Below are 27,241 nucleotides of genomic sequence, written 5' to 3'. Positions count from 1 at the left end.
AATCGCGTCATGTAGGGCTGTACTCTCTAAAAATCAATATATTTTACTTGAAGTAATGTTTACACTTTAGACAGTTGTTCTGCTTTTATCTTTTGCACATAACGATCGGATAAGCATAAACGTTCAGTTCTAAATAACTGAAATATGGTAAAGTTATAGAGTACAATAAAACATGACGGTGAAACGGGTTACATTCCACTAGAAAGGGTCGAAAAAAAAATGTGCAAAAACCGGCGATTTTGATTTGTTGTCATCTCTTTCTTGCAAATAACATGTCATACCTTATGTATTGTTAAAATCAATTAATTTGTAAATGCTCTTTCAGAAAAGTTATTGTAATGTGGGTCTCTTTGTGCAAACTGTTTCCTTTATTTTTGATTTAAGTTGTCGCTTTAACATTGATTATATATGGAAATACTTAGTGTATTGGGACCTATATATCAGGCTTGTCTAAGAGCTTATCTGCACAGTCAAGTCTGTTACGTACGTAAAGAGTCAGACTTTTCGGCTTCATGCTTTTTTGCATCTTTTTCGATAATATTGTATGTACTTTAAATGTCGAGGTCATGGGTTCGAGTACCTCCTTGCACGTAAATACATTTCAAAATTAAATGTTGTCGATGAATGACGTTGATAGCTCGGGTGGCTCAGTCAGCATAGCACAATCTCAGTGACATGGTTTGAGTCCAACGTTTTGCGTAAATATTTTGTACAAATAAGGGATTTGTGTCACACTGTTACGTTTACGAGGCCTTCCAATGTAAAGACCAGCTTGTTCAGTGGGTGAAGCTCTACTCTGTAATTTGTCAATGCCATAAATTTTACATTTCATTGCGGTAGGGTAGTTCGAGACCCACAACGAGGGTCATTATATATAATTACATAAAACATAAGCATAAGAGAAGGGCGTGGTCGATAATTGGTTCTGTATAGCCCGGCTAGCTCAGTCGGTAGAGCACGAGACTCTTAATCTCGGGGTCGTGGTTTCGAGCCCCACGTTGGGCGTTATAGTTTTGTTTACGTAAGATATATCTGTCTAAGCTCGGTCTATATCGGTCTTCGGGGTGTTTATTTGGACAGAAAAGCCTGTCTAGTCCGTAGAATGTCAGTTTATAAATTTCGATGTCGTGTTCTTATGACCACTTTTGACAGCAGTCCTCATACCTATCCTCCTGGGATTCTTGGTTTAAGATTTACATCGGCCGTTGGCATTTTGAAGAAAATAACGACGACAGGTCTAACCCAAGATAAGCATAAAGAGCAAGCTAGAAACCGAACTGATGACTCAACTTGACTCAACCTGGTCAGAATGTTTATGTTAACAGTACATAGACCTTTTTTAATATTTCCCTACTGGATCAAATCTAGGTCAGCGGAACAACTCTTAAAAAACGTATGCCACCTCTAGAATAAATAATCAGAATTGAATATTAAATGAAATTTCGTCAAAATGTGTTTCGTTACAATATCTTATCAATATTCGAATTCGGGTTAATGAGGTCAGACACTTGATAACCAGGTCAACTATTAGGAAATGCTTGTTTCCACTCTTGAATCCATGTTTATGATTTAATGTTAATGAAATGAGGTCAAAATGTTAAGCTAAACATGATATGCGCCACGTTTGAACATATGTAAAATGAGGTCAACAACTAAGTCACATCGTTTTATTGTAAACAAATCGCAGAATAACCACTCTTAATGCATTATTCGTGCCCTCGTTTCCGTTCAAGTTAGTTTAAGGGTTTGTTTTTTGGGTATGCCCTTGTTTAAAAGCGACTCACGTGAAGTGAAAACTAAGGCCACCAATTCAAATCTTCGACAAGTGTTAAACCGTTAAATCATGTGTTCCTTTGAAGGCATGGATGGCAGTTGTTTGTGTACTCTTCATCTCAGCATCGTGGTAACGGGCCCCCGTTTTGGTGTTTGTATTATCTACACGTTTTGACATGGGTAACAATATACTAAATAATCGCGTCATGTAGGGCTGTACTCTCTAATAATCAATATATTTTACTTGAAGTAATGTTTACACTTTAGACAGTTGTTCTGCTTTTATCTTTTGCACATAACGATTAAATAAGCATAGGCGTTCAGTACTAAATAACTGAAATATGGTAAAGTTATAGAGTACAATAAAACATGACGGTAAAACGGGTTACATTCCACTAGAAAGGGCCGAAAAAAGAAGGGGCCAAAACCGGCGATTTTTGATTTGTTTTCATCTCTTTCTTGCAAATAACATGTCATACCTTATGTATTGTTAACATCAATTAATTTGTAAATGCTCTTTCAGAAAAGTTATTGTAATGTGGGTCTCTTTGTGCAAACTGTTTCCTTTATTTTTGATTTAAGTTGTCGCTTTAACATTGATTATATATGGAAATACTTAGTGTATTGGGACCTATATATCAGGCTTGTCTAAGAGCTTATCTGCACAGTCAAGTCTGTTACGTACGTAAAGAGTCAGACTTTTCGGCTTCATGCTTTTTTGCATCTTTTTCGATAATATTGTATGTACTTTAAACGTCGAGGTCATGGGTTCGAGTACCTCCTTGCATGTAAATACATTTCAAAATTAAATGTTGTCGATGAATGACGTTGATAGCTCGGGTGGCTCAGTCAGCATAGCACAATCTCAGTGACATGGTTTGAGTCCAACGTTTTGCGTAAATATTTTGTACAAATAAGGGATTTGTGTCACACTGTTACGTTTACGAGGCCTTACAATGTAAAGACCAGCTTGTTCAGTGGGTGAAGCTCTACTCTGTAATTTGTCAATGCCATAAATTTTACATTTCATTGCAGTAGGGTAGTTCGAGACCCACAACGAGGGTCATTATATATAATTACATAAAACATAAGCATAAGAGAAGGGCGTGGTCGATTATTGGTTCTGTATAGCCCGGCTAGCTCAGTCGGTAGAGCACGAGACTCTTAATCTCGGGGTCGTGGGTTCGAGCCCCACGTTGGGCGTTATAGTTTTGTTTACGTAAGATATATCTGTCAAAGCTCGGTCTACATCGGTCTTCGAGGTGTTTATTTGGACAGAAAAGCCTGTCTAGTCCTTAGAATGTCAGTTTATAAATTTCGATGTCGTGTTCTTATGACCACTTTTGACAGCAGTCCTCATACCTATCCTCCTGGGATTCTTGGTTTAAGATTTACATCGGCCGTTGGCATTTTGAAGAAAATAACGACGACAGGTCTAACCCAAGAAAAGCATAAAGAGCAAGCTAGAAACCGAACTGATGACTCAACTTGACTCAACCTGGTCAGAATGTTTATGTTAACAGTACATAGACCTTTGGTCAGCGGAACAACTCTTAAAAAAAACGTATGCCACCTCTAGAATAAATAATCAAAATTGAATATTAAATGAAATTTCATCAATATGTGTTTCGTTACAATATCTTATCAATATTCGAATTCGGGTTAATGAGGTCAGACACTTGACAACCAGGTCAACTATTAGGAAATGCTTGTTTTCACTCTAGAATCCATGTTTATGATTTAATGTTAATGAAATGAGGTCAAAATGTTAAGCTAAACATGATATGCGCCACTTTTAAACATATGTAAAATGAGGTCAACAACTAAGTCACATCGTTTTATTGTAAACAAATCGCAGAATAACCACTCTTAATGCATTATTCGTGCCCTCGTTTCCGTTCAAGTTAGTTTAAGGGTTTGTTTTTTGGGTATGCCCTTGTTTAAAAGCGACTCACGTGAAGTGAAAACTAAGGCCACCAACTCAAATCTTCGACAAGTGTTAAACCGTTAAATCATGTGTTCCCTTGAAGGCATGGATGGCAGTTGTTTGTGTACTCTTCATCTCAGCATCGTGGTAACGGGCCCCCGTTTTGGTGTTTGTATTATCTACACGTTTTTACATGGGTAACAATATACTAAATAATCGCGTCATGTAGGGCTGTACTCTCTAAAAATCAATATATTTTACTTGAAGTAATGTTTACACTTTAGACAGTTGTTCTGCTTTTCTCTTTTGCACATAACGATTAAATAAGCATAGGCGTTCAGTACTAAATAACTGAAATATGGTAAAGATATAGAGAACAATAAAACATGACGGTGAAACGGGTTACATTCCGCTAGAAAGGGCCGAAAAAATAAGGTGCAAAAACAGGCGATTTTGATTTGTTGTCATCTCTTTCTTGCAAATAACATGTCATACCTTATGTATTGTTAAAAACAATGAATTTGTAAATGCTCTTTCAGAAAAGTTATTTTAATGTGGGTCTCTTTGTGCAAACTGTTTCCTTTATTTTTGATTTAAGTTGTCGCTTTAACATTGATTATATATAGAAATACTTAGTGTATTGGGACCTATATATCAGGCTTGTCTAAGAGCTTACCTGCACAGTCATGTCTGTTACGTACGTAAAGAGTCAGACTTTTCGGCTTCATGCTTTTTTGCATCTTTTTCGATAATATTGTTTGTACTTTAAATGTCGAGGTCATGGGTTCGAGTACCTCCTTGCATGTAAATACATTTTAAAATTAAATGTTGTCTGTGAATGACGTTGCTAGCTCGGGTAGCTCAGTCAGTATAGCACAATCTCAGTGACATGGTTTGAGTCCAACGTTTTGCGTAAATATTTTGTACAAATAAGGGATTTGTGTCACACTGTTACGTTGACGAGGCCTTACAATGTAAAGACCAGCTTGTTCAGTGGGTGAAGCTCTACTCTGTAATTTGTCAATGCCATAAATTTTACATTTCATTGCAGTAGGGTAGTTCGAGACCCACCACGAGGGTCATTATATATAATTACATAAAACATAAGCATAAGAGAAGGGCGTGGTCGATAATTGGTTCTGTATAGCCCGGCTAGCTCAGTCGGTAGAGCACGAGACTCTTAATCTCGGGGTCGTGGGTTCGAGCCCCACGTTGGGCGTTATAGTTTTGTTTACGTAAGATATATCTGTCAAAGCTCGGTCTACATCGGTCTTCGAGGTGTTTATTTGGACAGAAAAGCCTATCTAGTCCGTACAATGTCAGTTTATAAATTTCGATGTCGTGCTCTTATGACCACTTTTGACAGCAGTCCTCATACTTATCCTACTGGGATTCTTGGTTTAAGATTTCCATCGGCCGTTGGCATTTTGAAGAAAATAACGACGACAGGTCTAACCCAAGATAAGCATAAAGAGCAAGCTAGAAACCGAACTGATGACTCAACTTGACTCAACCTGGTCAGAATGTTTATGTTAACAGTACATAGACCTTTTTTAATATTTCCCTACTGGATCAAATCTAGGTCAGCGGAACAACTCTTAAAAAAAAAACGTATGCCACCTCTAGAATAAATTATCAGAATTGAATATTAAATGAAATTTCGTCAATATGTGTTTCGTTACAATATCTTATCAATATTCGAATTCGGGTTAATGAGGTCAGACACTTGACAACCAGGTCAACTATTAGAAAATGCTTGTTTCCACTCTAGAATCCATGTTTATGATTTAATGTTAATGAAATGAGGTCAAAATGTTAAGCTAAACATGATATGCGCCACGTTTGAACATATGTAAAATGAGATCAACAACTAAGTCACATCGTTTTATTGTAAACAAATCGCAGAATAACCACACTAAATGCATTATTCGTGCCCTCGTTTCCGTTCAAGTTAGTTTAAGGGTTTGTTTTTTGGGTATGCCCTTGTTTAAAAGCGACTCACGTGAAGTGAAAACTAAGGCCACCAATTCAAATCTTCGACAAGTGTTAAACCGTTAAATCATGTGTTCCCTTGAAGGCATGGATGGCATTTGTTTGTGTACTCTTAATCTCAGCATCGTGGTAACGGGCCCCCGTTTTGGTGTTTGTATTATCTACACGTTTTGACATGGGTAACAATATACTAAATAATCGCGTCATGTAGGGCTGTACTCTCTAAAAATGAATATATTTTACTTGAAGTAATGTTTACACTTTAGACAGTTGTTCTGCTTTTATCTTTTGCACATAACGATGGGATAAGCATAGGCGTTCAGTACTGAATAACTGAAATATGGTTAAGTTATAGAGTACAATAAAACATGACGGTGAAACGGGTTACATTCCACCAGAAAGGGCCGAAAAAAGAAGGTGCAAAAACCGGCGATTTTGATTTGTTGTCATCTCTTTCTTGCAAATTACATGTCATACCTTATGTATTGTTAAAATCAATTAATTTGTAAATGCTCTTTCAGAAAAGTTATTGTAATGTGGGTCTCTTTGTGCAAACTGTTTCCTTTATTTTCGATTTTAGTTGTCGCTTTAACATTGATTATATATGGAAATACTTAGTGTATTGGGACCTATATATCAGGCTTGTCTAAGAGCTTATCTTCACAGCCAAGTCTGTTACGTACGTAAAGAGTCAGACTTTTCGACTTCATGCTTTCTTTGCATCTTTTTCGATAATATTGTATGTACTTTAAATGTCGAGGTCATGGGTTCGAGCACCTCCTTGCACGTAAATATATTTCAAAACTAAATGTTGTCGATGAATGACGTTGCTAGCTCAGGTAGCTCAGTCAGCATAGCACAATCTCAGTGACATGGTTTGAGTCTAACGTTTTGCGTAAATATATTGTACAAATAAGGGATTTGTGTCACACTGTTACGTTGACGAGGTCTTACAATGTAAAGACCAGCTTGTTCAGTGGGTGAAGCTCTACTCTGTAATTTGTCAATGCCATAAATTTTACATTTCATTGCAGTAGGGTAGTTCGAGACCCACCATGAGGGTCATTATATATAATTACATAAAACATAAGCATAAGAGAAGGGCGTGGTCGATAATTGGTTCTGTATAGCCCGGCTAGCTCAGTCGGTAGAGCACGGGACTCTTAATCTCGGGGTCGTGGGTTCGAGGCCCACGTTGGGCGTTATAGTTTTGTTTACGTAAGATATATCTGTCAAAGCTCGGTCTACATCGGTCTTCGAGGTGTTTATTTGGACACAAAAGCCTGTCTAGTCCGTAGAATGTCAGTTTATAAATTTCGATGTCGTGTTCTTATGACCATTTTTGACAGCAGTCCTCATTCCTATCCTCATGGGATTCTTGGTTTAAGATTTACATCGGCCGTTGGCATTTTGAAGAAAATAACGACGACAGGTCTAACCCAAGATAAGCATAAAGAGCAAGCTAGAAACCGAACTGATGACTCAACTTGACTCAACCTGGTCAGAATGTTTATGTTAACAGTACATAGACCTTTTTAATATTTCCCTACTGGATCAAATCTAGGTCAGCGGAACAACTCTTAAAAAAACGTATGCCACCTCTAGAATAAATAATCAGAATTGAATATTAAATCAAATTTCGTCAATATGTGTTTCGTTACAATATCTTATCAATATTCGAATTCGGGTTAATGAGGTCAAGACACTTGACAACCAGGTCAACTATTAGGAAATGCTTGTTTCCACTCTAGAATCCATGTTTATGATTTAATGTTAATGAAATGAGGTCAAAATGTTTAGCTGAACATTAAATGCGCCACGTTTGAACATATGTAAAATGAGGCCAACAACTAAGTCACATCGTTTTATTGTAAACAAATCTCAGAATAACCACTCTAAATGCAATATTCGTGCCCTCGTTTCCGTTCAAGTTAGTTAAAGGGTTTGTTTTTTGGGTATGCCCTTGTTTAAAAGCGACTCACGTGAAGTGAAAACTAATTCCACCAATTCAAATCTTCGACAAGTGTAAAACTTTAAATCATGTGTTCCCTTGAAGGCATGGATGGCAGTTGTTTGTGAACTCTTCATCTCAGCATCGTGGTAACGGGCCCCCGTTTTGGTGTTTGTATTATCTACACGTTTTGACATGGGTAACAATATACTAAATAATCGCGTCATGTAGGGCTGTACTCTCTAAAAATCAATATATTTTACTTGAAGTAATGTTTACACTTTAGACAGTTGTTCTGCTTTTCTCTTTTGCACATAACGATGGGATAAGCATAGGCGTTCAGTACTAAATAACTGAAATATGGTAAAGTTATAGAGTACAATAAAACATGACGGTGAAACGGGTTACATTCCACTAGAAAGGGCCGAAAAAAGAATGTGCAAAAACCGGCGGTTTTGATTTGTTGTCATCTCTTTCTTGCAAATAACATGTCATACCTTATGTATTGTTAAAATCAATTAATTTGTAAATGCTCTTTCAGAAAAGTTATTGTAATGTGGGTCTCTTTGTGCAAACTGTTTCCTTTATTTTTGATTTAAGTTGTCGCTTTAACATTGATTATATATGGAAATACTTAGTGTATTGGGACCTATATATCAGGCTTGTCTAAGAGCTTATCTGCACAGTCAAGTCTGTTACGTACGTAAAGAGTCAGACTTTTCGGCTTCATGCTTTTTTGCATCTTTTTCGATAATATTGTATGTACTTTAAATGTCGAGGTCATGGGTTCGAGTACCTCCTTGCACGTAAATACATTTCAAAATTAAATGTTGTCGATGAATGACGTTGCTAGCTCGGGTAGCTCAGTCAGCATAGCACAATCTCAGTGACATGGTTTGAGTCCAACGTTTTGCGTAAATATTTTGTACAAATAAGGGATTTGTGTCACACTGTTACGTTGACGAGGCCTTACAATGTAAAGACCAGCTTGTTCAGTGGGTGAAGCTCTACTCTGTAATTTGTCAATGCCATAAATTTTACATTTCATTGCAGTAGGGTAGTTCGAGACCCACCACGAGGGTCATTATATATAATTACATAAAACATAAGCATAAGAGAAGGGCGTGGTCGATAATTGGTTCTGTATAGCCCGGCTAGCTCAGTCGGTAGAGCACGAGACTCTTAATCTCGGGGTCGTGGGTTCGAGCCCCACGTTGGGCGTTATAGTTTTGATTACGTAAGATATATCTGTCAAAGCTCGGTCTACATCGGTCTTCGAGGTGTTTATTTGGACAGCAAAGCCTGTCTAGTCCGTAGAATGTCAGTTTATAAATTTCGATGTCGTGCTCTTATGACCACTTTTGACAGCAGTCCTCATACCTATCCTACTGGGATTCTTGGTTTAAGATTTCCATCGGCCGTTGGCATTTTGAAGAAAATAACGACGACAGGTCTAACCCAAGATAAGCATAAAGAGCAAGCTAGAAACCGAACTGATGACTCAACTTGACTCAACCTGGTCAGAATGTTTATGTTAACAGTACATAGACCTTTTTTAATATTTCCCTACTGGATCAAATCTAGGTCAGCGGAACAACTCTTAAAAAAACGTATGCCACCTCTAGAATAAATTATCAGAATTGAATATTAAATGAAATTTCGTCAATATGTGTTTCGTTACAATATCGTATCAATATTCGAATTCGGGTTAATGAGGTCAGACACTTGACAACCAGGTCAACTATTAGGAAATGCTTGTTTCCACTCTAGAATCCATGTTTATGATTTAATGTTAATGAAATGAGGTCAAAATGTTAAGCTAAACATGATAAGCGCCACGTTTGAACATATGTAAAATGAGATCAACAACTAAGTCACATCGTTTTATTGTAAACAAATCGCAGAATAACCACTTTAAATGCATTATTCGTGCCCTCGTTTCCGTTCAAGTTAGTTTAAGGGTTTGTTTTTTTGGTATGCCCTTGTTTAAAAGCGACTCACGTGAAGTGAAAACTAAGGACACCAATTCAAATCTTCGACAAGTGTTAAACCGTTAAATCATGTGTTCCCTTGAAGGCATGGATGGCAGTTGTTTGTGTACTCTTCATCTCAGCATCGTGGTAACGGGCCCCCGTTTTGGTGTTTGTATTATCTACACGTTTTGACATGGGTAACAATATACTAAATAATCGCGTCATGTAGGGCTGTACTCTCTAAAAATCAATATATTTTACTTGAAGTAATGTTTACACTTTAGACAGTTGTTCTGCTTTTCTCTTTTGCACATAACGATGGGATAAGCATAGGCGTTCAGTACTAAATAACTGAAATATGGTAAAGTTATAGAGTACAATAAAACATGACGGTGAAACGGGTTACATTCCACTAGAAAGGGCCGAAAAAAGAATGTGCAAAAACCGGCGGTTTTGATTTGTTGTCATCTCTTTCTTGCAAATAACATGTCATACCTTATGTATTGTTAAAATCAATTAATTTGTAAATGCTCTTTCAGAAAAGTTATTGTAATGTGGGTCTCTTTGTGCAAACTGTTTCCTTTATTTTTGATTTAAGTTGTCGCTTTAACATTGATTATATATGGAAATACTTAGTGTATTGGGACCTATATATCAGGCTTGTCTAAGAGCTTATCTGCACAGTCAAGTCTGTTACGTACGTAAAGAGTCAGACTTTTCGGCTTCATGCTTTTTTGCATCTTTTTCGATAATATTGTATGTACTTTAAATGTCGAGGTCATGGGTTCGAGTACCTCCTTGCACGTAAATACATTTCAAAATTAAATGTTGTCGATGAATGACGTTGCTAGCTCGGGTAGCTCAGTCAGCATAGCACAATCTCAGTGACATGGTTTGAGTCCAACGTTTTGCGTAAATATTTTGTACAAATAAGGGATTTGTGTCACACTGTTACGTTGACGAGGCCTTACAATGTAAAGACCAGCTTGTTCAGTGGGTGAAGCTCTACTCTGTAATTTGTCAATGCCATAAATTTTACATTTCATTGCAGTAGGGTAGTTCGAGACCCACACGAGGGTCATTATATATAATTACATAAAACATAAGCATAAGAGAAGGGCGTGGTCGATAATTGGTTCTGTATAGCCCGGCTAGCTCAGTCGGTAGAGCACGAGACTCTTAATCTCGGGGTCGTGAGTTCGAGCCCCACGTTGGGCGTTATAGTTTTGTTTACGTAAGATATATCTGTCAAAGCTCGGTCTACATCGGTCTCCGAGGTGTTTATTTGGACAGAAAAGCCTGTCTGGTCCGTAGAATGTCAGTTTATAAATTTCGATGTCGTGTTCTTATGACCACTTGTGACAGCAGTCCTCATACCTATCCTCCTGGGATTCTTGGTTTAAGATTTACATCGTCCGTTGGCATTTGAAGAAAATAACGACGACAGGTCTAACCCAAGATAAGCATAAAGAGCAAGCTAGAAACCGAACTGATGACTCAACTTGACTCAACCTGGTCAGAATGTTTATGTTAACAGAACATAGACCTTTTTTAATATTTCCCTACTGGATCAAATCTAGGTCAGCGGAACAACTCTTAAAAAACGTATGCCACCTCTAGAATAAATAATCAAAATTGAATATTAAATCAAATTTCGTCAATATGTGTTTCGTTACAATATCTTATCAATATTCGAATTCGGGTTAATGAGGTCAAACACTTGACAACCAGGTCAACTATTAGGAAATGCTTGTTTCCACTCTAGAATCCATGTTTATGATTTAATGTTTATGAAATGAGGTCAAAATGTTTAGCTGAACATTAAATGCGCCACGTTTGAACATATGTAAAATGAGGCCAACAACTAAGTCACATCGTTTTATTGTAAACAAATCTCAGAATAACCACTCTAAATGCAATATTCGTGCCCTCGTTTCCGTTCAAGTTAGTTAAAGGGTTTGTTTTTTGGGTATGCCCTTGTTTAAAAGCGACTCACGTGAAGTGAAAACTAATTCCACCAATTCAAATCTTCGACAAGTGTAAAACTTTAAATCATGTGTTCCCTTGAAGGCATGGATGGCAGTTGTTTGTGTACTCTTCATCTCAGCATCGTGGTAACGGGCCCCCGTTTTGGTGTTTGTATTATCTACACGTTTTGACATGGGTAACAATATACTAAATAATCGCGTCATGTAGGGCTGTACTCTCTAAAAATCAATATATTTTACTTGAAGTAATGTTTACACTTTAGACAGTTGTTCTGCTTTTCTCTTTTGCACATAACGATGGGATAAGCATAGGCGTTCAGTACTAAATAACTGAAATATGGTAAAGTTATAGAGTACAATAAAACATGACGGTGAAACGGGTTACATTCCACTAGAAAGGGCCGAAAAAAGAATGTGCAAAAACCGGCGATTTTGATTTGTTGTCATCTCTTTCTTGCAAATAACATGTCATACCTTATGTATTGTTAAAATCAATTAATTTGTAAATGCTCTTTCAGAAAAGTTATTGTAATGTGGGTCTCTTTGTGCAAACTGTTTCCTTTATTTTTGATTTAAGTTGTCGCTTTAACATTGATTATATATGGAAATACTTAGTGTATTGGGACCTATATATCAGGCTTGTCTAAGAGCTTATCTGCACAGTCAAGTCTGTTACGTACGTAAAGAGTCAGACTTTTCGGCTTCATGCTTTTTTGCATCTTTTTCGATAATATTGTATGTACTTTAAATGTCGAGGTCATGGGTTCGAGTACCTCCTTGCACGTAAATACATTTCAAAATTAAATGTTGTCGATGAATGACGTTGCTAGCTCGGGTAGCTCAGTCAGCATAGCACAATCTCAGTGACATGGTTTGAGTCCAACGTTTTGCGTAAATATTTTGTACAAATAAGGGATTTGTGTCACACTGTTACGTTGACGAGGCCTTACAATGTAAAGACCAGCTTGTTCAGTGGGTGAAGCTCTACTCTGTAATTTGTCAATGCCATAAATTTTACATTTCATTGCAGTAGGGTAGTTCGAGACCCACCACGAGGGTCATTATATATAATTACATAAAACATAAGCATAAGAGAAGGGCGTGGTCGATAATTGGTTCTGTATAGCCCGGCTAGCTCAGTCGGTAGAGCACGAGACTCTTAATCTCGGGGTCGTGGGTTCGAGCCCCACGTTGGGCGTTATAGTTTTGTTTACGTAAGATATATCTGTCAAAGCTCGGTCTACATCGGTCTTCGAGGTGTTTATTTGGACACAAAAGCCTGTCTAGTCCGTAGAATGTCAGTTTATAAATTTCGATGTCGTGCTCTTATGACCACTTTTGACAGCAGTCCTCATACCTATCCTCCTGGGATTCTTGGTTTAAGATTTACATCGGCCGTTGGCATTTTGAAGAAAATAACGACGACAGGTCTAACCCAAGATAAGCATAAAGAGCAAGCTAGAAACCGAACTGATGACTCAACTTGACTCAACCTGGTCAGAATGTTTATGTTAACAGTACATAGACCTTTTTTAATATTTCCCTACTGGATCAAATCTAGGTCAGCGGAACAACTCTTAAAAAAACGTATGCCACCTCTAGAATAAATAATCAGAATTGAATATTAAATGAAATTTCGTCAATATGTGTTTCGTTACAATATCTTATCAATATTCGAATTCGGGTTAATGAGGTCAGACACTTGACAACCAGGTCAACTATTAGGAAATGCTTGTTTCCACTCTAGAATCCATGTTTATGATTTAATGTTAATGAAATGAGGTCAAAATGTTAAGCTAAACATGATATGCGCCACGTTTGAACATATGTAAAATGAGGTCAACAACTAAGTCACATCGTTTTATTGTAAACAAATCGCAGAATAACCACTCTTAATGCATTATTCGTGCCCTCGTTTCCGTTCAAGTTAGTTTAAGGGTTTGTTTTTTTGGGTATGCCCTTGTTTAAAAGCGACTCACGTGAAGTGAAAACTAAGGCCACCAATTCAAATCTTCGACAAGTGTTAAACCGTTAAATCATGTGTTCCCTTGAAGGCATGGATGGCAGTTGTTTGTGTACTCTTCATCTCAGCATCGTGGTAACGGGCCCCCGTTTTGGTGTTTGTATTATCTACACGTTTTGACATGGGTAACAATATACTAAATAATCGCGTCATGTAGGGCTGTACTCTCTAAAAATCAATATATTTTACTTGAAGTAATGTTTACACTTTAGACAGTTGTTCTGCTTTTCTCTTTTGCACATAACGATGGAATAAGCATAGGCGTTCAGTACTAAATAACTGAAATATGGTAAAGATTATAGAGTACAATAAAACATGACGGTGAAACGGGTTACATTCCACTAGAAAGGGCCGAAAAAAGAAGGTGCAAAAACCGGCGATTTTGATTTGTTGTCATCTCTTTCTTGCAAATAACATGTCATACCTTATGTATTGTTAAAAACAATTAATTTGTAAATGCTCTTTCAGAAAAGTTATTGTAATGTGGGTCTCTTTGTGCAAACTGTTTCCTTTATTTTTGATTTAAGTTGTCGCTTTAACATTGATTATATATGGAAATACTTAGTGTATTGGGACCTATATATCAGGCTTGTCTAAGAGCTTATCTGCACAGTCAAGTCTGTTACGTACGTAAAGAGTCAGACTTTTCGACTTCATGCTTTCTTTGCATCTTTTTCGATAATATTGTATGTACTTTAAATGTCGAGGTCATGGGTTCGAGCACCTCCTTGCACGTAAATACATTTCAAAACTAAATGTTGTCGATGAATGACGTTGCTAGCTCGGGTAGCTCAGTCAGCATAGCACAATCTCAGTGACATGGTTTGATACGCAACGTTTTGCGTAAATATTTTGTACAAATAAGGGATTTGTGTCACACTGTTACGTTGACGAGGTCTTACAATGTAAAGACCAGCTTGTTCAGTGGGTGAAGCTCTACTCTGTAATTTGTCAATGCCATAAATTTTACATTTCATTGCAGTAGGGTAGTTCGAGACCCAACACGAGGGTCATTATAAGCATAAGAGAAGGGCGTGGTCGATAATTGGTTCTGTATAGCCCGGCTAGCTCAGTCGGTAGAGCACGAGACTCTTAATCTCGGGGTCGTGAGTTCGAGCCCCACGTTGGGCGTTATAGTTTTGTTTACGTAAGATATATCTGTCAAAGCTCGGTCTACATCGGTCTCCGAGGTGTTTATTTGGACAGAAAAGCCTGTCTGGTCCGTAGAATGTCAGTTTATAAATTTCGATGTCGTGTTCTTATGACCACTTGTGACAGCAGTCCTCATACCTATCCTCCTGGGATTCTTGGTTTAAGATTTACATCGTCCGTTGGCATTTTGAAGAAAATAACGACGACAGGTCTAACCCAAGATAAGCATAAAGAGCAAGCTAGAAACCGAACTGATGACTCAACTTGACTCAACCTGGTCAGAATGTTTATGTTAACAGAACATAGACCTTTTTTAATATTTCCCTACTGGATCAAATCTAGGTCAGCGGAACAACTCTTAAAAAACGTATGCCACCTCTAGAATAAATAATCAAAATTGAATATTAAATCAAATTTCGTCAATATGTGTTTCGTTACAATATCTTATCAATATTCGAATTCGGGTTAATGAGGTCAAACACTTGACAACCAGGTCAACTATTAGGAAATGCTTGTTTCCACTCTAGAATCCATGTTTATGATTTAATGTTTATGAAATGAGGTCAAAATGTTTAGCTGAACATTAAATGCGCCACGTTTGAACATATGTAAAATGAGGCCAACAACTAAGTCACATCGTTTTATTGTAAACAAATCTCAGAATAACCACTCTAAATGCAATATTCGTGCCCTCGTTTCCGTTCAAGTTAGTTAAAGGGTTTGTTTTTTGGGTATGCCCTTGTTTAAAAGCGACTCACGTGAAGTGAAAACTAATTTCACCAATTCAAATCTTCGACAAGTGTAAAACTTTAAATCATGTGTTCCCTTGAAGGCATGGATGGCAGTTGTTTGTGTACTCTTCATCTCAGCATCGTGGTAACGGGCCCCCGTTTTGGTGTTTGTATTATCTACACGTTTTGACATGGGTAACAATATACTAAATAATCGCGTCATGTAGGGCTGTACTCTCTAAAAATCAATATATTTTACTTGAAGTAATGTTTACACTTTAGACAGTTGTTCTGCTTTTATCTTTTGCACATAACGATGGGATAAGCATAGGCGTTCAGTACTAAATAACTGAAATATGGTAAAGTTATAGAGTACAATAAAACATGACGGTAAAACGGGTTACATTCCACTAGAAAGGGCCGAAAAAAGAATGTGCAAAAACCGACGATTTTGATTTGTTGTCATCTCTTTCTTGCAAATAACATGTCATACCTTATGTATTGTTAAAATCAATTAATTTGTAAATGCTCTTTCAGAAAAGTTATTGTAATGTGGGTCTCTTTGTGCAAACTGTTTCCTTTATTTTTGATTTAAGTTGTCGCTTTAACATTGATTATATATGGAAATACTTAGTGTATTGGGACCTATATATCAGGCTTGTCTAAGAGCTTATCTGCACAGTCAAGTCTGTTACGTACGTAAAGAGTCAGACTTTTCGGCTTCATGCTTTTTTGCATCTTTTTCGATAATATTGTATGTACTTTAAATGTCGAGGTCATGGGTTCGAGTACCTCCTTGCACGTAAATACATTTCAAAATTAAATGTTGTCGATGAATGACGTTGCTAGCTCGGGTAGCTCAGTCAGCATAGCACAATCTCAGTGACATGGTTTGAGTCCAACGTTTTGCGTAAATATTTTGTACAAATAAGGGATTTGTGTCACACTGTTACGTTGACGAGGCCTTACAATGTAAAGACCAGCTTGTTCAGTGGGTGAAGCTCTACTCTGTAATTTGTCAATGCCATAAATTTTACATTTCATTGCAGTAGGGTAGTTCGAGACCCACCACGAGGGTCATTATATATAATTACATAAAACATAAGCATAAGAGAAGGGCGTGGTCGATAATTGGTTCTGTATAGCCCGGCTAGCTCAGTCGGTAGAGCACGAGACTCTTAATCTCGGGGTCGTGGGTTCGAGCCCCACGTTGGGCGTTATAGTTTTGTTTACGTAAGATATATCTGTCAAAGCTCGGTCTACATCGGTCTTCGAGGTGTTTATTTGGACAGAAAAGCCTGTCTAGTCCGTAGAATGTCAGTTTATAAATTTCGATGTCGTATTCTTATGACCACTTTTGACAGCAGTCCTCATACCTATCCTCCTGGGATTCTTGGTTTAAGATTTACATCGGCCGTTGGCATTTTGAAGAAAATAACGACGACAGGTCTAACCCAAGATAAGCATAAAGAGCAAGCTAGAAACCGAACTGATGACTCAACTTGACTCAACCTGGTCAGAATGTTTATGTTAACAGTACATAGACCTTTTTTAATATTTCCCTACTGGATCAAATCTAGGTCAGCGGAACAGCTCTTAAAAAAACGTATGCCACCTCTAGAATAAACAATCAGAATTGAATATTAAATGAAATTTCGTCAATATGTGTTTCGTTACAATATCTTATCAATATTCGAATTCGGGTTAATGAGGTCAGACACTTGACAACCAGGTCAACTATTAGGAAATGCTTGTTTCCACTCTAGAATCCATGTTTATGATTTAATGTTAATGAAATGAGGTCAAAATGTTAAGCTAAACATGATATGCGCCACATTTGAACATATGTAAAATGAGGTCAACAACTAAGTCACATCGTTTTATTGTAAAAAAAATCGCAGAATAACCACTCTTAATGCATTATTCGTGCCCTCGTTTCCGTTCAAGTTAGTTTAAGGGTTTGTTTTTTGGGTATGCCCTTGTTTAAAAGCGACTCACGTGAAGTGAAAACTAAGGCCACCAATTCAAATCTTCGACAAGTGTTAAACCGTTAAATCATGTGTTCCCTTGAAGGCATGGATGGCAGTTGTTTGTGTACTCTTCATCTCAGCATCGTGGTTACGGGCCCCCGTTTTGGTGTTTGTATTATCTTCACGTTTTGACATGGGTAACAATATACTAAATAATCGCGTCATGTAGGGCTGTACTCTCTAAAAATCAATATATTTTACTTGAAGTAATGTTTACACTTTAGACAGTTGTTCTGCTTTTATCTTTTGCACATAACGATTAAATAAGCATAGGCGTTCAGTACTAAATAACTGAAATATGGTAAAGATATAGAGTACAATAAAACATGACGGTGAAACGGGTTACATTCCACTAGAAAGGGCCGAAAAAAGAAGGTGCAAAAACCGGCGATTTTGATTTGTTGTCATCTCTTTCTTGCAAATAACATGTCATACCTTATGTATTGTTAAAAACAATTAATTTGTAAATGCTCTTTAAGAAAAGTTATTGTAATGTGGGTCTCTTTGTGCAAACTGTTTCCTTTATTTTTGATTTAAGTTGTCGCTTTAACATTGATTATATATGGAAATACTTAGTGTATTGGGACCTATATATCAGGCTTGTCTAAGAGCTTATCTGCACAGTCAAGTCTGTTACGTACGTAAAGAGTCAGACTTTTCGGCTTCATGCTTTTTTGCATCTTTTTCGATAATATTGTATGTACTTTAAATGTCGAGGTCATGGGTTCGAGTACCTCCTTGCACTGTAAATACATTTCAAAATTAAATGTTGTCGATGAATGACGTTGCTAGCTCGGGTAGCTCAGTCAGCATAGCACAATCTCAGTGACATGGTTTGAGTCCAACGTTTTGCGTAAATATTTTGTACAAATAAGGGATTTGTGTCACACTGTTACGTTGACGAGGCCTTACAATGTAAAGACCAGCTTGTTCAGTGGGTGAAGCTCTACTCTGTAATTTGTCAATGCCATAAATTTTACATTTCATTGCAGTAGGGTAGTTCGAGACCCACCACGAGGGTCATTATTATAATTACATAAAACATGAGCATAAGAGAAGGGCGTGGTCGATAATTTGTTCTGTATAGCCCGGCTAGCTCAGTCGGTAGAGCACGAGACTCTTAATCTCGGGGTCGTGGGTTCGAGCCCCACGTTGGGCGTTATAGTTTTGTTTACGTAAGATATATCTGTCAAAGCTCGGTCTACATCGGTCTTCGAGGTGTTTATTTGGACAGAAAAGCCTATCTAGTCCGTAGAATGTCAGTTTATAAATTTCGATGTCGTGCTCTTATGACCACTTTTGACAGCAGTCCTCATACTTATCCTACTGGTATTCGTGGTTTAAGATTTACATCGGCCGTTGGCATTTTGAAGAAAAATAACGACGACAGGTCTAACCCAAGATAAGCATAAAGAGCAAGCTAGAAACCGAACTGATGACTCAACTTGACTCAACCTGGTCAGAATGTTTATGTTAACAGTACATAGACCTTTTTTATATTTCCCTACTGGATCAAATCTAGGTCAGCGGAACAACTCTTAAAAAAACGTATGCCACCTCTAGAATAAATAATCAGAATTGAATATTAAATGAAATTTCGTCAATATGTGTTTCGTTACAATATCTTATCAATATTCGAATTCGGGTTAATGAGGTCAGACACTTGACAACCAGGTCAACTATTAGGAAATTGCTAGTTTCCACTCTAGAATCCATGTTTATGATTTAATGTTAATGAAATGAGGTCAAAATGTTAAGCTAAACATGATATGCGCCACAGTTTGAACATATGTAAAATGAGATCAACAACTAAGTCACATCGTTTTATTGTAAACAAATCGCAGAATAACCACTCTAAATGCATTATTCGTGCCCTCGTTTCCGTTCAAGTTAGTTTAAGGGTTTGTTTTTTTGGTATGCCCTTGTTTAAAAGCGACTCACGTGAAGTGAAAACTAAGGCCACCAATTCAAATCTTCGACAAGTGTTAAACCGTTAAATCATGTGTTCCCTTGAAGGCATGGATGGCAGTTGTTTGTGTACTCTTCATCTCAGCATCGTGGTAACGGGCCCCCGTTTTGGTGTTTGTATTATCTACACGTTTTGACATGGGTAACAATATACTAAATAATCGCGTCATGTAGGGCTGTACTCTCTAAAAATCAATATATTTTACTTGAAGTAATGTTTACACTTTAGACAGTTGTTCTGCTTTTATCTTTTGCACATAACGATGGGATAAGCATAGGCGTTCAGTACTAAATAACTGAAATATGGTAAAGTTATAGAGTACAATAAAACATGACGGTGAAACGGGTTACATTCCACTAGAAAGGGCCGAAAAAAGAAGGTGCAAAAACCGGCGATTTTGATTTGTTGTCATCTCTTTCTTGCAAATACATGTCATACCTTATGTATTGTTAAAATCAATTAATTTGTAAATGCTCTTTCAGAAAAGTTATTGTAATGTGGGTCTCTTTGTGCAAACTGTTTCCTTTATTTTTCGATTTAAGTTGTCGCTTTAACATTGATTATATATGGAAATACTTAGTGTATTGGGACCTATATATCAGGCTTGTCTAAGAGCTTATCTGCACAGTCAAGTCTGTTACGTACGTAAAGAGTCAGACTTTTCGGACTTCATGCTTTCTTTGCATCTTTTTCGATAATATTGTATGTACTTTAAATGTCGAGGTCATGGGTTCGAGTACCTCCTTGCACGTTAATACATTTCAAAACTAAATGTTGTCGATGAATGACGTTGCTAGCTCGGGTAGCTCAGTCAGCATAGCACAATCTCAGTGACATGGTTTGAGTCCAACGTTTTGCGTAAATATTTTGTACAAATAAGGGATTTGTGTCACACTGTTACGTTGACGAGGTCTTACAATGTAAAGACCAGCTTGTTCAGTGGGTGAAGCTCTACTCTGTAATTTGTCAATGCCATAAATTTTACATTTCATTGCAGTAGGGTAGTTCGAGACCCACCACGAGGGTCATTATATATAATTACATCAAACATAAGCATAAGAGAAGGGCGTGGTCTATAATTGGTTCTGTATAGCCCGGATATCTCAGTCGGTAGAGCACGAGACTCTTAATCTCGGGGTCGTGGGTTCGAGCCCCACGTTGGGCGTTATAGTTTTGTTTACGTAAGATATATCTGTCAAAGCTCGGTCTACATCGGTCTCCGAGGTGTTTATTTGGACAAAAAAGCCTGTCTGGTCCGTAGAATGTCAGTTTATAAATTTCGATGTCGTGTTCTTATGACCACTTGTGACAGCAGTCCTCATACCTATCCTCCTGGGATTCTTGGTTTAAGATTTACATCGTCCGTTGGCATTTTGAAGAAAATAACGACGACAGGTCTAACCCAAGATAAGCATAAAGAGCAAGCTAGAAACCGAACTGATGACTCAACTTGACTCAACCTGGTCAGAATGTTTATGTTAACAGAACATAGACCTTTTTTAATATTTCCCTACTGAATCAAATCTAGGTCAGCGGAACAACTCTTAAAAAACGTATGCGACCTCTAGAATGAATAATCAGAATTGAATATTAAATGAAATTTCGTCAATATGTGTTTCGTTACAATATCTTATCAATATTCGAATTCGGGTTAATGAGGTCAGACACTTGACAACCAGGTCAACTATTAGGAAATGCTTGTTTCCACTCTAGAATCCATGTTTATGATTAAATGTTAATGAAATGAGGTCAAAATGTTAAGCTGAACATGATATGCGCCACGTTTGAACATATGTAAAATGAGGTCAACAACTAAGTCACATCGTTTTATTGTAAACAAATCGCAGAATAACCACTCTTAATGCATTATTCGTGCCCTCGTTTCCGTTCAAGTTAGTTTAAGGGTTTGTTTTTTGGGTATGCCCTTGTTTAAAAGCGACTCACGTGAAGTGAAAACTAAGGCCACCAATTCAAATCTTCGACAAGTGTTAAACCGTTAAATCATGTGTTCCCTTGAAGGCATGGATGGCAGTTGTTTGTGTACTCTTCATCTCAGCATCGTGGTTACGGGCCCCCGTTTTGGTGTTTGTATTATCTTCACGTTTTGACATGGGTAACAATATACTAAATAATCGCGTCATGTAGGGCTGTAATCTCTAAAAATCAATATATTTTACTTGAAGTAATGTTTACACTTTAGACAGTTGTTATGCTTTTCTCTTTTGCACATAACGATTAAATAAGCATAGGCGTTCAGTACTAAATAACTGAAATATGGTAAAGATATAGAGTACAATAAAACATGACGGTGAAACGGGTTACATTCCACTAGAAAGGGCCGAAAAAAGAAGGTGCAAAAACCGGCGATTTTGATTTGTTGTCATCTCTTTCTTGCAAATAACATGTCATACCTTATGTATTGTTAAAAACAATTAATTTGTAAATGCTCTTTCAGAAAAGTTATTGTAATGTGGGTCTCTTTGTGCAAACTGTTTCCTTTATTTTTTATTTAAGTTGTCGCTTTAACATTGATTATATATGGAAATACTTAGTGTATTGGGACCTATATATCAGGCTTGTCTAAGAGCTTATCTGCACAGTCAAGTCTGTTACGTACGTAAAGAGTCAGACTTTTCGGCTTCATGCTTTTTTGCATCTTTTTCGATAATATTGTATGTACTTTAAATGTCGAGGTCATGGGTTCGAGTACCTCCTTGCATGTAAATACATTTCAAAATTAAATGTTGTCGATGAATGACGTTGCTAGCTCGGGTAGCTCAGTCAGCATAGCACAATCTCAGTGACATGGTTTGAGTCCAACGTTTTGCGTAAATATTTTGTACAAATAAGGGATTTGTGTCACACTGTTACGTTGACGAGGCCTTACAATGTAAAGACCAGCTTGTTCAGTGGGTGAAGCTCTACTCTGTAATTTGTCAATGCCATAAATTTTACATTTCATTGCAGTAGGGTAGTTCGAGACCCACCACGAGGGTCATTATATATAATTACATAAAACATGAGCATAAGAGAAGGGCGTGGTCGATAATTTGTTCTGTATAGCCCGGCTAGCTCAGTCGGTAGAGCACGAGACTCTTAATCTCGGGGTCGTGGGTTCGAGCCCCACGTTGGGCGTTATAGTTTTGTTTACGTAAGATATATCTGTCAAAGCTCGGTCTACATCGGTCTTCGAGGTGTTTATTTGGACAGAAAAGCCTATCTAGTCCGTAGAATGTCAGTTTATAAATTTCGATGTCGTGCTCTTATGACCACTTTTGACAGCAGTCCTCATACTTATCCTACTGGTATTCGTGGTTTAAGATTTACATCGGCCGTTGGCATTTTGAAGAAAATAACGACGACAAGTGTAACCCAAGATAAGCATAAAGAGCAAGCTAGAAACCGAACTGATGACTCAACTTGACTCAACCTGGTCAGAATGTTTATGTTAACAGTACAAAGACCTTTTTTATGTTTTCCCTACTGGATCAAATCTAGGTCAGCGGAACAACTCTTAAAAAAACGTATGCCACCTCTAGAATAAATAATCAGAATTGAATATTAAATGACATTTCGTCAATATGTGTTTCGTTACAATAACTTATCAATATTCGAATTCGGGTTAATGAGGTCAGACACTTGACAACCAGGTCAACTATTAGGAAATGCTTGTTTCCACTCTAGAATCCATGTTTATGATTTAATGTTAATGAAATGAGGTCAAAATGTTAAGCTAAACATGATATGCGCCACATTTGAACATATGTAAAATGAGATCAACAACTAAGTCACGTCGTTTTATTGTAAACAAATCGCAGAATAACCACTCTAAATGCATTATTCGTGCCCTCGTTTCCGTTCAAGTTAGTTTAAGGGTTTGTTTTTTTGGTATGCCCTTGTTTAAAAGCGACTCACGTGAAGTGAAAACTAAGGCCACCAATTCAAATCTTCGACAAGTGTTAATCCGTTAAATCATGTGTTCCCTTGAAGGAATGGATGGCAGTTGTTTGTGTACTCTTCATCTCAGCATCGTGGTAACGGGCCCCCGTTTTGGTGTTTGTATTATCTACACGTTTTGACATGGGTAACAATATACTAAATAATCGCGTCATGTAGGGCTGTACTCTCTAAAAATCAATATATTTTACTTGAAGTAATGTTTACACTTTAGACAGTTGTTCTGCTTTTATCTTTTGCACATAACGATGGGATAAGCATAGGCGTTCAGTACTAAATAACTGAAATATGGTAAAGTTATAGAGTACAATAAAACATGACGGTGAAACGGGTTACATTCCACTAGAAAGGGCCGAAAAAAGAAGGTGCAAAAACCGGCGATTTTGATTTGTTGTCATCTCTTTCTTGCAAATAACATGTCATACCTTATGTATTGTTAAAATCAATTAATTTGTAAATGCTCTTTCAGAAAAGTTATTGTAATGTGGGTCTCTTTGTGCAAACTGTTTCCTTTATTTTCGATTTAAGTTGTCGCTTTAACATTGATTATATATGGAAATACTTAGTGTATTGGGACCTATATATCAGGCTTGTCTAAGAGCTTATCTCCACAGTCAAGTCTCTTACGTACGTAAAGCGTCAGACTTTTCGACTTCATGCTTTCTTTGCATCTTTTTCGATAATATTGTATGTACTTTAAATGTCGAGGTCATGGTTTCGAGCACCTCCTTGCACGTAAATACATTTCAAAACTAAATGTTGTCGATGAATGACGTTGCTAGCTCGGGTAGCTCAGTCAGCATAGTACAATCTCAGTGACATGGTTTGAGTCCAACGTTTTGCGTAAATATTTTGTACAAATAAGGAATTTGTGTAACACTGTTACGTTGACGAGGTCTTACAATGTAAAGACCAGCTTGTTCAGTGGGTGAAGCTCTACTCTGTAATTTGTCAGTGCCATAAATTTTACATTTCATTGCAGTAGGGTAGTTCGAGACCCACCACGAGGGTCATTATATATAATTACATAAAACATAAGCATATGAGAAGGGCGTGGTCGATAATTGGTTCTGTATAGCCCGGATAGCTCAGTCGGTAGAGCACTAGACTCATAATCTCGGGGTCGTGGATTCGAGCCCCACGTTGGGCGTTATAGTTTTGTTTACGTAAGATATATCTGTCAAAGCTCGGTCTACATCGGTCTTCGAGGTGTTTATTTGGACAGAGAAGCCTGTCTAGTCCGTAGAATGTCAGTTTATAAATTTCGATGTCGTGTTCTTATGACCACTTTTGACAGCAGTCCTCATACCTATCTTCCTGGGATTCTTGGTTTTAGATTTACATCGGCCGTTGGCATTTTGAAGAAAATAACGACGACAGGTCTAACCCAAGATAAGCATAAAGAGCAAGCTAGAAACCGAACTGATGACTCAACTTGACTCAACCTGGTCAGAATGTTTATGTTAACAGTACATAGACCTTGTTTAATATTTCCCTACTGGATCAAATCTAGGTCAGCGGAACAACTATTTAAAAAACGTATGTCACCTCTAGAATTAATAATCAAAATTGAATATTAAATGAAATTTTGTCAATATGTGTTTCGTTACAATATCTTATCAATATTCGAATTCGGGTTAATGAGGTCAGACACTTGACAACCAGGTCAACTATTAGGAAATGCTTGTTTCCACTCTAGAATCCATGTTTATGATTTAATGTTAATGAAATGAGGTCAAAATGTTAAGCTAAACATGATATGCGCCACGTTTGAACATATGTAAAATGAGGTCAACAAGTAAGTCAAATCGTTTTATTGTAAACAAATCGCAGAATAACCACTCTAAATGCATTATTCGTGCCCTCGTTTCCGTTCAAGTTAGTTTAAGGGTTTGTTTTTTGGGTATGCCCTTGTTTAAAAGCGACTCACGTGAAGTGAAAACTAAGGCCACCAATTCAAATCTTCGACAAGTGTTAAACCGTTAAATCATGTGTTCCCTTGAAGGCATGGATGGCAGTTGTTTGAGTACTCTTCATCTCAGCATCGGGGATACGGGCCCCCTTTTTGGTGTTAGTATTATCTACACGTTTTGACATGGGTAACAATATACTAAATAAACGCGTCATGTAGGGCTGTACTCTCTTAAACTCAATATATTTTACTTGAAGTAATGTTTACACTTTAGAAAGTTGTTCTGCTTTTATCTTTTGCACATAACGATGGGATAAGCATAGGCGTTCAGTACTAAATAACTGAAATATGGTAAATTTATAGAGTACAATAAAACATGACGGTGAAACGGGTTACATTCCACTAGAAAGGGCCGGAAAAAGAAGGTGCAAAAACCGGCGATTTTGATTTGTTGTCATTTCTTTCTTGCAAATAACATGTCATACCTTATGTATTGTTAAAATCAATTAATTTGTAAATGCTCTTTCAGAAAAGTTATTGTAATGTGGGTCTCTTTGTGCAAACTGTTTCCTTTATTTTTGATTTAAGTTGTCGCTTTAACATTGATTATATATGGAAATACTTAGTGTATTGGGACCTATATATCAGACTTGTCTAAAAGCTTATCTGCACAGTCAAGTCTGTTACGTACGTAAAGAGTCAGACTTTTCGGCTTCATGCTTTTTTGCATCTTTTTCGATAATATTGTATGTACTTTAAATGTCGAGGTCATGGGTTCGAGCACCTCCTTGCATGTAAATACATTTCAAAACTAAATGTTGTCGATGAATGACGTTGCTAGCTCGGGTAGTTCAGTCAGCATAGTACAAAGTCAGTGACATGGTTTGAGTCCAACGTTTTGCGTACATATTTTGTACAAATAAGGAATTTGTGTAACACTGTTACGTTGACGAGGTCTTACAATGTAAAGACCAGCTTGTTCAGTGGGTGAAGCTCTACTCTGTAATTTGTCAGTGCCATAAATTTTACATTTCATTGCAGTAGTGTAGTTCGAGACCCACCACGAGGGTCATTATATATAATTACATAAAACATAAGCATAAGAGAAGGGCGTGGTCGATAATTGGTTCTGTATAGCCCGGCTAGCTCAGTCGGTAGAGCACGAGACTCTTAATCTCGGGGTCGTGGATTCGAGCCCCACTTTGGGCGTTATAGTTTTGTTTACGTAAGATATATCTGTCAAAGCTCGGTCTACATCGGTCTTCGAGGTGTTTATTTGGACAGAGAAGCCTGTCTAGTCCGTAGAATGTCAGTTTATACATTTCGATGTTGTGTTCTTATGACCACTTTTGACAGCAGTCCTCATACCTATCCTCCTGGAATTCTTGGTTTAAGATTTACATCGGCCGTTGGCATTTTGAAGAAAATAACGACGACAGGTCTAACCCAAGATTAGCATAAAGAGCAAGCTAGAAACCGAACTGATGACTCAACTTGACTCAACCTGATCAGAATGTTTATGTTAACAGTACATAGACCTTGTTTAATATTTCCCTACTGGATCAAATCTAGGTCAGCGGAACAACTCTTAAAAAAACGTATGCCACCTCTAGAATAAATAATCAAAATTGAATATTAAATGAAATTTCGTCAATATGTGTTTCGTTACAATATCTTATCAATATTCGAATTCGGGTTAATGAGGTCAAACACTTGACAACCAGGTAAACTATTAGGAAATGCTTGTTTCCACTCTAGAATCCATGTTTATGATTTAATGTTTATGAAATGAGGTCAAAATGTTAAGCTAAACATTATATGCGCCACGTTTGAACATATGTAAAATGAGCTTAGCAACTAAGT

At 37.3% G+C, this 27,241-nt stretch overlaps 14 non-coding genes across 14 annotated transcripts; all 14 read left to right on the top strand.

The window, feature by feature from the left end:
* Positions 1 to 932: 932 nt before the first annotated feature.
* On the top strand, positions 933 to 1,005 carry Trnak-cuu (transfer RNA lysine (anticodon CUU)). Its single transcript has one exon. It is a non-coding gene; the product is annotated as a tRNA-Lys (tRNA).
* Positions 1,006 to 2,903: 1,898 nt separating this feature from the next.
* On the top strand, positions 2,904 to 2,976 carry Trnak-cuu (transfer RNA lysine (anticodon CUU)). The gene has a single exon. It is a non-coding gene; the product is annotated as a tRNA-Lys (tRNA).
* Positions 2,977 to 4,846: 1,870 nt separating this feature from the next.
* Positions 4,847 to 4,919, top strand: Trnak-cuu (transfer RNA lysine (anticodon CUU)). Its single transcript has one exon. It is a non-coding gene; the product is annotated as a tRNA-Lys (tRNA).
* Positions 4,920 to 6,821: 1,902 nt separating this feature from the next.
* On the top strand, positions 6,822 to 6,894 carry Trnak-cuu (transfer RNA lysine (anticodon CUU)). Its single transcript has one exon. It is a non-coding gene; the product is annotated as a tRNA-Lys (tRNA).
* Positions 6,895 to 8,791: 1,897 nt separating this feature from the next.
* Trnak-cuu (transfer RNA lysine (anticodon CUU)) lies at positions 8,792 to 8,864 on the top strand. The gene has a single exon. It is a non-coding gene; the product is annotated as a tRNA-Lys (tRNA).
* Positions 8,865 to 10,761: 1,897 nt separating this feature from the next.
* Trnak-cuu (transfer RNA lysine (anticodon CUU)) lies at positions 10,762 to 10,834 on the top strand. The gene has a single exon. It is a non-coding gene; the product is annotated as a tRNA-Lys (tRNA).
* Positions 10,835 to 12,729: 1,895 nt separating this feature from the next.
* Trnak-cuu (transfer RNA lysine (anticodon CUU)) lies at positions 12,730 to 12,802 on the top strand. The gene has a single exon. It is a non-coding gene; the product is annotated as a tRNA-Lys (tRNA).
* Positions 12,803 to 14,685: 1,883 nt separating this feature from the next.
* Trnak-cuu (transfer RNA lysine (anticodon CUU)) lies at positions 14,686 to 14,758 on the top strand. Its single transcript has one exon. It is a non-coding gene; the product is annotated as a tRNA-Lys (tRNA).
* Positions 14,759 to 16,654: 1,896 nt separating this feature from the next.
* On the top strand, positions 16,655 to 16,727 carry Trnak-cuu (transfer RNA lysine (anticodon CUU)). Its single transcript has one exon. It is a non-coding gene; the product is annotated as a tRNA-Lys (tRNA).
* A 1,899-nt stretch (positions 16,728 to 18,626) lies between these two features.
* Positions 18,627 to 18,699, top strand: Trnak-cuu (transfer RNA lysine (anticodon CUU)). Its single transcript has one exon. It is a non-coding gene; the product is annotated as a tRNA-Lys (tRNA).
* A 1,902-nt stretch (positions 18,700 to 20,601) lies between these two features.
* Trnak-cuu (transfer RNA lysine (anticodon CUU)) lies at positions 20,602 to 20,674 on the top strand. Its single transcript has one exon. It is a non-coding gene; the product is annotated as a tRNA-Lys (tRNA).
* A 1,897-nt stretch (positions 20,675 to 22,571) lies between these two features.
* On the top strand, positions 22,572 to 22,644 carry Trnak-cuu (transfer RNA lysine (anticodon CUU)). The gene has a single exon. It is a non-coding gene; the product is annotated as a tRNA-Lys (tRNA).
* A 1,899-nt stretch (positions 22,645 to 24,543) lies between these two features.
* On the top strand, positions 24,544 to 24,616 carry Trnam-cau (transfer RNA methionine (anticodon CAU)). The gene has a single exon. It is a non-coding gene; the product is annotated as a tRNA-Met (tRNA).
* Positions 24,617 to 26,514: 1,898 nt separating this feature from the next.
* Positions 26,515 to 26,587, top strand: Trnak-cuu (transfer RNA lysine (anticodon CUU)). The gene has a single exon. It is a non-coding gene; the product is annotated as a tRNA-Lys (tRNA).
* Positions 26,588 to 27,241: the final 654 nt, after the last annotated feature.

Source organism: Dreissena polymorpha, chromosome 3, assembly GCF_020536995.1.
Source record: "Dreissena polymorpha isolate Duluth1 chromosome 3, UMN_Dpol_1.0, whole genome shotgun sequence".
In the NCBI taxonomy this organism is placed as follows: Eukaryota; Metazoa; Mollusca; class Bivalvia; order Myida; family Dreissenidae; genus Dreissena; species Dreissena polymorpha.
Note: the sequence above shows the minus strand (reverse complement) of the source record. Positions and strands in the feature narration are given on the sequence as shown.